Here is a 9,069-nt window from a genome sequence, read left to right on the forward strand (position 1 = left end):
GGAATTACTTACCTGGTAACAACCTCTGCAGGAATCTGTTTTCCTCTAGTGTCATGGTACATCTTCTTAAATACTGGGTACGAAGCCGTTTCCATGGTATTACCAGGTTCTTACCATATCATTTATAATAGATACATTCCATTATCCATGCAGTCAACACAAAAATGTACCATGTACGTTCTGCGACGTTACCAAGTAAAACACGACAATTTACCCAGTAAGTAAGCTAAAACTGTACTGTAAGAGGAAGCCTCGTTTGTTTCCATGGTATTACCAGGTTCTTACCATTTAATTTATAAAAGATACATTCCATTGTCCATGCAGTCAACACAAACTTGTACCATGTACGTTCTGTGACGTTACCAAGTAAAACACGACAATTTACCCAGTAATTAAGCTGAAACTGTACTGTAAAAGGAAGCCTCGTTTGTTTCCATGGTATTACCAGGTTCTTACCATATCATTTGCAATACATTCCCTTTTCCATGCAGTCAACAAAAACTTTTACCATGTACGTTCTGCGACGTTACCATGTAAAAAACGACAATTTACCCAGTAATTAAGCTGAAACTGTACTGTAAAAGGAAGCCTAGTTTTTTTCCATGGTATTACCAGGCTCTTACCATATAATTTGTAACTGGTTATTGCCTTTTCCATGCAATCAACACAAACCATATATGTTCTGCAACATCGTTCACCAGTAGTTAAGCACTTTAATTGTTGTTATAAAACCCCAAACCACTGTTGATGAAAGGCATATTAAAATTAAACAAAATCAATGGCTTAACTTTCAAACAATGCAATATCTCACAAACAGGCACTGAACACTGAAGAAATCTGACAAAAAAAGAGCCGTCCCAACCTGGTCTCACAGGAATCCGTGTAATGACTACGGACGCTTAACTCGAAATCCGTGGCCACATCACGGAAACACGCCGATTTCCGTGATGTGGCCACGGAATTCGCTCCAATGCAAGTTAATGACACTGATGTTCCGTGGCTCACACACGGATCCCCGTTTCAACGAGCGAGTCGACCACGGGGATTAATTCGAAACCCGTGGTGGTCTCACTGAAACACTTAAATTGTCCTTGATGTGTCCACGGAAGTTGCTCCAATGCAAGTAAATTACACTGATATTCCGTGGCACACACACACAGATTCCCGTTTCAATCTGTGTGTGTGCCAAAGTTGACCACGGCGGGGGCTTGACTCAAAATCCGTGCTGGTCTGACGGAATCACTTAAACACATTCTCACTCCGAACGCGTGACGAACGGTCAGTGAATTTGGCTTCAGTTTCTGACGCAAAAGGGTACCCTTGTGCTTCTTTTTTTTTAAGGTCCACCGTTAGCCAATAGGATGAATGCTCATAGCGTCTCTATGCGCAGCCGTCGGGTCCCCCGTGAAGGGGTTACATTGTAACGAGTTGAAAACCCCATGCGTCGAAAAATTACTTATGGGAGAGAGCCCGATTAAATCCGGATATTTTAATAAATTGGGTGTTATAGGTTTTAAACAACATGTTCGAGTTATTTGAATGACAGAAGCTCCGCTAGCTCGATGCTAAAGGGCTAACCGGAGCTAACAGCCTGTCTCCTCCCGTCCTATTAACTGTATTTATGGCTTTTTCTCTTTTCAATATGACCAAACACAATGGCCAGAGGACCAGCATCCTTTCTTAACTGATAAACAAAATAATCTTTGAGTTCTACATGTTCTAGAAATGTTCATTAATTGACAGTCCTAATGTTTATTTTCTTGTCTTCTGATTCTTTATTACAGTATGGAAGGGGAGATTTGGAGGTACCTGGTCAGGTCTTGGTCAGCATTCAAATCCCAGATGTGGAGACTGTAGGGATACCTCACAGAGAAGACACTAAAGAGTCATCTATCATTCATCGAGCGGAATCATTGGTTTGCGAATGACCGCAAAGATGCTCCCATAGGCAGATTGCTGCATGGCATTCACCACTTATTCAAATTGTAGAGGTTGAAGCAGTCTTCCTTGTGGTCACTTGCCATAACACTGTCATGTGTTTTATGAAAACACCATCAGTAACATTTAAATTGAGTTGATGTGGACGGCTCTTTTTTTTGTCCGATTTCTTCAGTGTTCAGTGCCTGTTTGTGAGATATGCATTGTTTGAAAGATAAGCCTTTGATTTTGTTTAATTTAATATGCCTTTCATCAACAGTGGTTTGGGGTTTTATAACAAAAATTAAAGTGCTTAACTACTGGTGAACGATGTTGCAGAACATATATGGTTTGTGTTGATTGCATGGAAAAGGGAATAACCAGTTACAACTTGTATGGTAAGAGCCTGGTAATACCATGGAAAAAAACGAGGCTTCCTTTTACAGTACAGTTTCAGCTTACTTACTGGGTAAATTGTCGCGTTTTACTTGGTAACGTCGCAGAACGTACATGGTACAAGTTTGTGTTGACTGCATGGAAAAGGGAATAATGTATTACAAATTATATGGTAAGAACCTGGTAATACCATGGAAACAAACGAGGCTTCCTTTTACAGTACAGTTTCAGCTTAATTACTGGGTAAATTGTCGTGTTTTACTTGGTAACGTCGCAGAACGTACATGGTACAAGTCTGTGTTGACTGCATGGAAAAGGGAATAATGTATTACAAATTATATGGTAAGAACCTGGTAATACCATGGAAACAAACGAGGCTTCCTTTTACAGTACAGTTTCAGCTTAATTACTGGGTAAATTGTCGTGTTTTACTTGGTAACGTCGCAGAACGTACATGGTACAAGTTTGTGTTGACTGCATGGAAAAGGGAATAATGTATTACAAATGATATGGTAAGAACCTGGTAATACCATGTAAACAAACGAGGCTTCCTTTTACAGTACAGTTTCAGCTTAATTACTGGGTAAAGTCACAGAACGTACATGGTACAAGTTTGTGTTGACTGCATGGAAAAGGGAATAATGTATTACAAATTATATGGTAAGAACCTGGTAATACCATGGAAATAAACAAGGCTTCCTTTTACAGTACAGTTTCAGCTTAATTACTGGGTAAATTGGTGTGTTTTACTTGGTAACGTCGCAGAACGTACATGGTACAAGTTTGTGTTGACTGCATGGATAATGGAATGTATCTATTATAAATTATATGGTAAGAACCTGGTAATACCATGGAAACAAACGGCTTTATACCCAGTATTTAAGAAGATGTATCATAACACTAGAGGAAAACTGTTCCTGCAGAGGTTGTTACCAGGTAAGTAATTCCATAGTGGTAAATCGAATAAACCCTTTCTAAATGGGTGTAGCTACGAATAATAACTAAGAAAAAGTATTTTATTGGAAAGTACTATGCTAATTTCTAGATAGTACATCATTAACCTTGGGCTGTTAACAACATAAACCTTGGATGATAGGTGTTTCTAAGAATTGGTTGCCTAATTTCCTAGGAAGTACACAATATCGGAGTTATTACCAACCTAAAACAGTTACAACTACACGCTAGTTGAGTTGATGGGTAATGGTGGAGGTTTTACTTGGTACATCAGCTGTAATTCCTCTGTATTTACCTTCTTAATACCAGTGGTAATTACACAGTAATACACTATAATTTACCGGATAATACCTCTGTATTTACCTTCTTATTACCAGTGGTAATTACCCAGTAATACACTATGATTTACCATGTATTTGCCGGGTAACTACCTCTGTATTTAACTTCTTATTACCAGTGGTAACCCAGTAATACACTATGATTTACCATGCATGTACCGGGTAAATACCTAGTTATTAGGGGACTGTAAAAGGAAGGGTTACCAAGGATACTGATTTATATAATATTTAATTTGTTGTTTATTACACTGGTAATGTAATGCTTACCCTAGCTATTTAACAAGGTTAAAATAGTGAGGTTCATGTAAAAGCTTAATTTAATTTAAGAAATTTGAATACATTTAGTGAATTACTATTAGTGCATTAACTAACCTTAGAGAGAGAGATCTCTCGCCATTAGAAGAATTCGGGAGCGCACTCCACACTAAAAGCTAGACACGCTAGGGGGCGCTACAAAATGTTTAGTTTGCTACTTGATTGAGGCTCTTGTTAGCTACCAGGGAACCGGGCAAGGGTAAGGTTGTTAGAGGTTATCGAAAACCGACACACAGTTACACCTTTGTTTAGAAACACTAGGCGCAGGGGTGCTGCTCCACTTGTGTATTTTGGGAGCTTCTCTTTGGTTATATTCATTTCTTTGATTTGAACAGCACCCAATGGTCCTTTTCCTTTCGTAGTTTTGCCTCCTCTGTTTGTGTTTAATTGATTACCCCAAGCTCCGGGTTAAATAAACAACTTTAAGTTAACCAACGACATCTGGTTTTAAAAGTTAGTTTTGGCAAAACCGGTGATATTTTTTATTTTTAGGCGGCAGGGGGTGTTTTCGCAGCTAAATGTAACTAATAAAGTAACTTGTAATCTAACTTGGTTACTTTTAAAATCAAGTAAACAGTAAAGTAACTAAGTTAATATTTTAAGGAGTAACTAGTAATCAGTAATCGGATTACTTTTTCAAGGTAACTGTGGCAACACTGGCTACATGCTACAATAACATTCAACATTACAATATGAAAAGCAAACTACACACACAGGGTCAACTTGCTGCTGCAAGTTGACCCTGCAGCAGCAGATGCCACTACCAGAGCTACGGAGACTAGCAAAGACACAACAGAAAAGTGTGTGTGTGTGTGTGTGTGTGTGTGTGTGTGTGTGTTTGTGTGTGTGTGTGTGTGTTAGGGCTTTGACTTCGAACTTCGTAATTCGAATATAATTTGAATATCAAAAAAAAATATATATATTCGAACGAATATTAGGCAGCCCTTAATATTCGAACCTGTTATGGGCATTATTTTTTGTAAATGTCTTTGTTGAACGTTGTTTTCAATTCAGATTCCGCGGCTTTTTCAGGGCTGGTGATGTTGTGTTGTGAGCTCATTAGCAAGGCTATCATTGGTCATCTGGGCTCCTGTAGGTGACAACATGACATAGGCGTCCTGGTTTGCGCCAAATTTGTATAACAATGGCCGCGTCAACATCGACATCAGCACCCGAGATGGATGTCGACGATGACATTTACACTCCGGACAATTTGAAAAGCAACGTGTGGCGCCACTTTGGGTTCTCAAATATACAGGGGAAGATAACAAAGAAGGATAAAGTAATATGTAGAATATGTAGGACCAAACTCTCATACCACGGGACAACAAGCAACTTAAGAGCCCACCTGTCTACATTACATCCCGGCAAGCTGGAGGTGGAGGGGGTGAAGGTGGGGGGATTGGGGCCGAGGCAGGCCAGAATCGACACCATGCTGTCACCTTCACGAGGCCTTCCCTATGCCCGTCAAAGTAAAGCAACGGATTTGCTGACACGGTTCATTTGCGAAGACAGAGGCCCATTAACGCAATATATGGGAGCGGGTTTCAAGCTTTGATCCACGAGCTAGAGCCAAGATTCAATATCCCCTGCTTCCGGACCATCAGTGGTAATATAACGAAGCTGTACGAGACAACCAAAGATGGCATTAGGGAAATGCTGCGTGGAGAAAAACTCGGACTGACCACTGATGGGTGGAGTTCTTTGGCTACTGAGTCCTATGTTACGGTCACAGCCCATTTCATCGATGAGGACTGGGAGATGAGAAATGTCGTCCTTGACACGTCTGAGCTTCAAACCGCTCACACAGCAGCGAATGTCTCTGCATGCATCGACAAAGTTCTGCAAGAGTTTCAAGTGCCGCGGGAGTCTGTGCTTGCCATCACAACTGATAATGCGACCAACTATCAATGCTGTAGAGAGGTACTTGAGGATCACGGATATCCCGTGCATGGCGCACACAATTAATCTGGCAGCGAGAAAGGGGCTTTCAGAGCGTTCCGTTGCAACAGCCGTCAGCCGCCTGAAGGCTGCCGCTCAGCATTTCAAGCACTCTCCTACAGACAGCTACCTCCTGGAGGCCAAGCAGAAGCTCCTTGGTCTCAAACCAGTCCAGCTCATCAACGACTGCGCCACTCACTGGAACAGTACATATGACATGATCTGTCGGGCAGCTGATCAACAAGCCCCTGTTGCAGCAGTTATAATGGAAAAGAAACTCAGCCGTCTGGAGCTCAGCAGTGTGGAGTGGACGCTGATGGAAAAGGTCAGTAACGTTGGATAATTATGTTGGGTGGTCTAATAATATTACATCCCTAATATTAAAATTACTGTTTGCAAATGTAATAACACGTATAAGCCAAGTTAACGTTGGCTAAGCTAAGATTGTGTTTTGTGTAACGTCAAGTGGCACATGGCTGCGCTTACTAGCTAGCAGCTAGCTATCTAATGTTATTGGCGCTAGAATGAGTTTGTAATTAAATATGTGTTTGTCCGGCAGGTGAAAGATGTGCTGCAGCCATTCAAAGTAGCCACCCAGGCGCTGTCAACAGAAGCCTACCCAACAGCATCAGCGGTCCTTCCCCTGCAGTATGTGCTTTTGAAACAACTAAAGCCCTCCATCGATGACCCGGCAGGAGTGAAACAGATGAAAACCATGGTGTCAACTGATCTGAAGGCGCGATATGGCCCCAACAAAGAGGCATTCTTGCTACTGAACACAGCCAGCTACCTCGACCCCCGTTTCCACCGGCTGGTTCATTTGGAACAAGAATCGCGGCAGGCAGTGCGAGATAAGGTTCAGAGGGAGCTTGCCGACCTCAGCGAGGAGACAGGCGTGGAAGGCCAAGAGGAGAATGCCACCGCTACGGCGCCACAGCAGCGCAAGGAAAAGAATGCTCTTAGTGCGATGGGGAACCTCTTTGGCGATGTTTACTGCCAAAATTTGGCCGGAGCAGGTAATAATTATGATATTCAATAAGAAATAGTACAAATCGTTTCAATTATCGAGTGCCTTTCATAACAACTCAAACTTGCTATGTATAGCCCTACATTGAAAATAAAATAATGTGCAGTATAAAACGTAGCATAAACAACACATTAACAAATTCAATTATTTTTAACAGTTAGACAGAGTGAAGATATGATCCAAAGAGAAATGATGGACTACGACAATGAGCCCCCACCCCCGTCTGACAGCAACCCCCTGTACTGGTGGAAGGAGAGAAGCCCCAAGTACCCCCATCTCGCCCAGCTGGCACGCGGCTACCTGGCAATATGCGGGACATCCGTCAGGTCGGAACGAGTGTTTTCCACCGCGGGGAACATCGTCTCCAAGCAACGCTCTTCCCTAGAGCCAGAACATGTGAATCACCTGTTTTTTTGGCGAATAACTTAAAAAAGTCTTCAGCCCTATAAAGATCGGGGCTGGCTGCAGTTTATGTGAGCGATACAGTTTGGCAATGGGCCGTTCGTTAGTGGCTGGTAGGATGGGTTTTTGTTTTTTGGCCTACCTTTAGTTTGTCTTTTCAGTTTAGCCTGACTGGCTTATTTGACTTGATTGCTTATTTATCTTTATTTTGATGCATAGTATACACAGTTCGTGTCTGACCTTAAATAAATAAATGTTCTGAAAACATCGTAGCCTGCCGTGCCTATTGACGTTGACTTATACACTGCCCTCTGGTGGACAAAACATATACAACTCAAGTTTGATACCATATATGTCTTACCGAAGGTATTTAAAAATATTTTAAATAGATATTCGAATATATTCGAATATTTATATTAATAAACAAACGAACTTCGAATATGATTTTTGGGCCAAAGTCAATGCCCTAGTGTGTGTGTCCAGTCCTCCCATATTAATGTCTAAATCATAGAGACTAGTCAACAGAAGACAATGTTTTAATCCCACTGTATATCTCCATGTTACTTTTAGATGAGAACCCCTGGCCAGCCTTTCAGACTGGGTGTCAGGCTAGGGAATTTAAAAACAGGCATCCTTGGTTAGAGTGGAGGGGAAAAAAGTTAGGTAAATGTCAGCCAACATGCAGTTTGTATTCACAATTGAAATTCATAATGTTAATCACTATGCAAATGAGAGTATTGCTAATTCATGGTCATTTTTAAGGTGCAGTAATTTCACACTTTTACACAATTCAATTACTGTATGGTATGTTAGATAACAACAGTAAGAGCTCAAATTAGAGCAATTGAAAGAGTGAAACATTAGTCTCCTGTCATCTCCTTCTCATGCACTGGTTAGCCATGGTTGTAAACAGGTCATTAAATTATTTTGAGTAGATTTTGTCCTTGTTCAGCATGTGCTATTGCTACTATAGATATACAAAGGACAACTTGTCATTTTTGTGTTCTATTTGTTCATACTGTTATTAAAACTGATAAACCTATTCAGTTTTCCATGATTGTTGATAATCGTTAAACTCTTAAATCAGCGGGTTGTAGACCCGTGTGGTGCGACACCCAATAAGCGCCACACACGTACACGTACCGGTGGGACGGGTTTGTACGAGGCTGTGAGGGAATCATCACAGTATACCCACTACAATAAAATGGACTACACCACTGGTACCATCCAAATGGATTACAGCATTAGTCCTCTTAGAAGGTAGGGATGGGCAACGATCGTCGAATAGTCCGAGTCACATAGAATATCGAAAAACAAATGTGACTATCGTTATTTATTACACGGCTCTTCTCAATGCTGTTGACTTGCATTAGCCGCTTCCGGTGGTGTACATTTTTGGATAATTCACCGTTGCTAAGCAAATAATGACCACTGTCAAGGATTTTTTTTTTTTTCTATCGTATCAATCTGAAAGTAGTCCACTAACTTATCAACCCCAGCGTCCTCGGTTGTCTTTGGCGGACTATTTCTCTGCTGATCAACACTACAAATGCCGTGTCTAGTTCACCGTCATGCAGGCTGTGTTCATTAAAATAAATAAATAAATCGCGATCTGCCTAAGCCAACGTTGAAATAATTTTGATGTTGAATGTTGATGGCGCAGTAGTAGAAATAAACAGATTGATTTCATACAAATCATAAAAGCCTCCCCTGTGTCATTGTGTGTGCGTGTATCCGAGGTGCGTGCGTGCATGGGGGGTTCTTGGTTGACCGATTTTC

The sequence above is a fragment of the Gadus chalcogrammus genome, chromosome 12, assembly GCF_026213295.1.
Source record: "Gadus chalcogrammus isolate NIFS_2021 chromosome 12, NIFS_Gcha_1.0, whole genome shotgun sequence".
Lineage (NCBI taxonomy): Eukaryota > Metazoa > Chordata > Actinopteri > Gadiformes > Gadidae > Gadus > Gadus chalcogrammus.